Source organism: Mus caroli, chromosome 10 (assembly GCF_900094665.2).
Source record: "Mus caroli chromosome 10, CAROLI_EIJ_v1.1, whole genome shotgun sequence".
Classification (NCBI taxonomy): Eukaryota; Metazoa; Chordata; class Mammalia; order Rodentia; family Muridae; genus Mus; species Mus caroli.
Genome location: NC_034579.1, coordinates 82,196,261 through 82,201,458, shown reverse-complemented (window position 1 = coordinate 82,201,458; position 5,198 = coordinate 82,196,261).

Sequence of the window (5,198 nt, the reverse complement as noted above, 5' to 3'; positions counted from 1 at the left end):
ACTCAGAAATCCACCTGCCTCTGCCTCCCAAGTGCTGGGATTAAAAGCGTGTGCCACCACGCCCAGCTTCCTCAACTTTTCAAGTTTCTTTTTAAGTGTGTGTGTGTGTGTGTGTGTGTGTGTGTGTGTACCCAAGCACACATGGAAAATTTGTGGGAATCAGTTTGCTCCATTTTCCATATGGGTCTCTGGGGTCAAACAGGTCTCACTTGGGCTTGGTGGTGAATACCTTTGCCCAGAGAGCCACCTCCCGGGCTTCTTTCCAAGTCCTGCTCAGTGCATGCAGTATCTTGCTATCAAGAGATGAGACACCTAGCAGAGGCCTTTCCTTCCTCTCTGTGAAGTCTGTACCACATAAAACCTCTCATGGCAGGGCTGGAGAGATGGCTCAGAGGTTAAGAGCACCGACTGCTCTCCCAGACGTCCTGAGTTCAAATCCCAGCAACCACATGGTGGCTCACAACCATCTATAATGGGATCTGATGCCTCTTCTAGAGGAGTCAGGCATACATGCAGGCAAAACGCTAAATAAATAAGTAAATAAATGTAAAAAGGGGGTAGGGGTAGAGGTTGGAGAGATGGCTTAGCAGTTAAGAGCACTGACTGTTCTTCCAAAGGTCCTGAGCTCACAACCATCTGCAATGGGATCCGATCTGATGCCCTTTTGTGGTGTATCTGAAGACAGCTACAGTGTGCTCAAATACATAAAATAAATAAAATATTAAAAGTAAAAACCTCTTATGGGGCACTAATAGGCAGATATATGGATTTCAATAGATAATGACAACTGAACATGAATTTCACCTAATGAAAAGTCCTATATATGTTGAAGTCAGTAAAGGTTTGAGGTTAGCCAATTCGAGAAACTCAGATCATATAAGTTCCTATATTTGGGACTTAACTTAGAAACTGTGTGTAAGGGAAGAAGAAGAAAAAACTGAACTCTTAAAATTTACGAGAAATTCTCATAGTCATTGTCATAATGGAAATCCCCAGATTTCTCAGAAGTACTTTTTCATAACTTTAATAAAAAACACTTGCCAGAGACTATTATGAAATCGAGGAAGTCTCAGATGCAATTGCCCTAAATTGCAATGCCTTGAACAACTGGGTTGTCATTACAATGGTCACTAAGGACTTTGATTCTCTGTCTCTTTGAGAAACTGACATTTCTAAACCTCCTATGTTTCCTTCAAATTTATTTGTTGTTAATATATATAATAAATATATAATATATAATGTATAATAAATAATATGTAATATAATGCAATATAATAAATGTATAATATATAATAAATATAACACAATAAATATATAACATGTAATATGTAATATATAATAAATATATAATATATAATGTATAATAAATAATATGTAATATAATGCAATATAATAAATGTATAATATATAATAAATATAACACAATAAATATATAACATGTAATATGTAATATATAATAAATATATAATATGTAATGTTTAATGTGTAATATATACTATATAATAGGATATATGATATATAATGTGTGTGTTTACTGCATGCATGTCTGTGTACCACATTCATACCTGGTGTTTATCCAGGGCAGAACAGGGTACCAGATCTCTTGGAACTGGAGTTGTAAACTGCCAAGTAAATGCTGGAAATAGAACCCAGGAAGGGCAGCCAGCCAGTGCTCTTATCCACTGAGCCATCTCTTCAGCCCTGAAGGTTTATTTTTCATTTTATTGTATGTGTATGGGCATTTTGCTTGCATGTATAACTCTGCAAACATGCATGCAGTGCCTGGGGAGGCCAGAAGAGGGCGTGGCATCCTCTGAACTAGGGTGATACCTGTTAGGCATAATTCTGATTTCAATGCTCAATGGTGTGGTGCCTCTTATCAGATACTAATGGGCAGCTGGCATATACAGATGTATAAAGTCAGGTTGTCTAGATAAAAGAATTAAACTAATACCAAGCATTCACTTTCTTATATTTCAACAAACATTTATTAATCAATGTGGGTCAGTTATTAGCACTGGAAACAGAAATTTAGCAAATTCAATTCCGACTCTCAAAGTCTTTAGAACCCAGTTGTTAGGGTAACATGTCAACGCTGGGGAGTATGAAATAGAAATAAAGTAGCCCTGGGATGCAAAGAAGTGGCTCAAAGGTCAAACATCTGGGTTGGTAGGGAAGAGTTCCTGAAGAAGGCTATTTCGGAGGTAAAAGATCAAGAAACACCTGTATCCAGCGTGGCTCCACATCTGGGATCACAGCCATGAATGAGTCTATACAGAGGAGAAAGAACAGAGGGAAGCAGAGGGACATTCTAAAAAGAAACAAGTCCACATGGGGGCGGGGAGGGGGAAGTAGATATATAAAATAAGTGAGCACAGGTAATGTAGAGGCCAGAGGAATCAATCTCACTGTGTAATCTCTACCTTGCTCTAAAACATGTGACTTATTGAAATTTCCTGATTTTCTATACCGAGGAGTGACTTCCCTACATACCTGGGAACAAAACTCAGAACTCATTCACAGCTCAGGGACCTCACTGTGTGATGGTTTGTATACGTTTGGCCCAGGGAATGACACTCTTTGGAGGTGTAGCCCTTTTGGAGCAGGTGTGGTCTTGTTGGAGTAGGTGTGTCACTGTGGGCATGTGCTTTAAGATCCTCATCCTAGCAGCCTGGAAGTCAGTATTCTGCTAGCATCTTTCAGATGAAGATGTAGAACTCTCAGCTCTGCTTGTACCATGCCTGCCTGGATTCTGCCATGCTCTCACCCTGATGATAATGGACTGAACCTCTGAACCTGTAAGCCAGCTCCAATCAAATATTGTCATGTATAAGACTTGTCTTGATCATGGTGTCTGTTCACAGCAATAAAACCCTAACTAAGACACCATGAAAAATATATATAAGTGTGTGCATGCATGAGCAGGCATGCATCACACACACACACACACACACACACACACACACACACACACACACACACACAGCATCAGTCACTCACATAGTGATTGTTGATAGCCTTCTCTGGTCCCAGTCTTGACTCCCTATTTTGAAAGGATCCATTCCTGGGAATTACAATGCATGTAAAGGATTCTATTCTATCTTCAAGAACACACTTAAAATTTCTCCTGATCATAAAAAGAAAGCATGCATGAGGACCTGGGTTGGAGCCCCAATACCACATACCACATAGGAGACTAGAGTTAACAACATACATGATCTTTTTCTTTTTTTTAATTTATGTATGTGAGTACATTGTAGTTATCTTCAGACACACCAGAAGAGGATACCAGATCTCATTACAGATGGTTGTGAGCCACCATGTGGTTGCTGGGAATTGAACTCAGGACCTTTGGAAGAGCAGACAGTGCTCTTACATACATGATCTTGATGGATAATACTGTCAGCTTGACAAAATTCAGAATCAGAGGGGAGACAAGCCTCTGACACACCTGTGAGGGACTGCCTAGATTGGGGTTAACTGAAGTGGGAAGGACCTGGCCTGAATGTGGGGAGCACTGCCCTGAATGTGGGGAGCATCACGCTCTGGGCCAGGGTTCTGGGCTGTGTATACAGGAGAAAACTGCCTGAACACAAGCACTTTCTTGCTCTTTGTGGATGAGATGGCGCCAATTGTCTCAGGCTCCTGCCACCTTGACTTCCCAGCCTTGCTGGACTGTACCCTCAAACTGTGAGCCAAAAGAAACTCCCCCCTAAGTTGCTTTTTAATCAACACATTGTATTTCAGAGACAGGAAAAGAAGCCACTACCATGATACTCTCTAAGGAGGTGACTCACGCAACCATGTAAAGGTACTCACTTCCAAGCAGCGGTGCATATACATGCAAATAAATGTCCTTCAAAGGACTCCATGAAGAACGGTATTGGCTCTACTTGCAAAAGACCATTTTGATTTTTTTCAAAATCAACTGTATAGATATATAAAACTGTAGATGTAATTGACATTTTCTTCCTCCATTTCTTCTTAGATTAGTTTCTCTTTCATTCCTTCCTTCCTCCATTCTTTCCTCTACCTTCTTCCCTTCTCTTCCTCTTCTCCTTCTCCTCTTCCACCTCCTCCCCCCGCTCCTCTTTTCTTTCTGAGACAGGGTTTTATAATCCAGTTTAGGTTGGTGTCTTAGGTAGGGTTTTACTGCTGTGAACAAACACCAGGACCAAGGCAAGTCTTATAAAAAGCAACATTTAATTGGGGCTGGCTTACAGGTTTAGAGGTTCAGTCTATTATCATCAAGGTGGGAGCATGGCAATATCCAGGCAGGCATGGTGCAGGAGGAGCTGAGAGTTCTATGTCTTCATCCAAATGCTGTTAGTGGAAGACTGACTTCCAGGCAACTAGGGTGAGGATTTTATACCTACACCCACAGTGACACACCCATTCCAACCAGGCCATGCCTATTCCAACAAGGCCACACCTTCAGATGGTGCCACTCCCTGGTCCAGTGATATACAAACCATCACAGTTGGCTTCAGACTGTTGGGGTTTGGTCAGGTGATGCTATGTACTCAGATGCTAAATTCTGAACCCTGGGATCTGGTTGCCGTCCTGATGAGAATGGTCCTGATGAGAATGTCCTCACATACACCAGACTTTGTCATGCATTAGTCACTCTGTTCATGTTGTGCCTAAATACCAGATAGAAGCTCCCTGAGTGAGCAAAGGTGTTTTAGGCTCCTGGTTCTTGGGAAAGGCATCTTGGCAGGGAAGGCAGGGTGGGGTAGCTCAGTCAGGACTTGTGGGAAGGTAAGCTGACATTCATACAGTAGTCGACCAGGAAACTGAGTGAGCCTGTGAAAACATGGGCTCAAAGGCCCAGTGTTGGGGTGATCTCATGTGCACTGTGTAAAACATGGGCTCAAAGGCCCAGTGTTGGGGTGATCTCATGTGCACTGTGTAAAGGTTGTCTTTGTTTGAGGCATCACTGTCAGGGTCCAGCCTCGACACAGGATCAGAGTTCTCAACTGGAAGCAGGGATATCTGGAAGGTGCATAATAAAAAGACACAGACAACTTTTCGGGACAAACTAACAGGCAAATTTTTAAGGTTTAAAGTTTCTCTCTCTCTCTCTCTCTCTCTCTCTCTCTCTCTCTCTCTCAGCTGGGGGTTGTGCTATCTCATTCACTCCCTTTCTCACTCTCACACACTCATTCTGTGTCCTACTCTTCCCCCTCCCCCTCCCC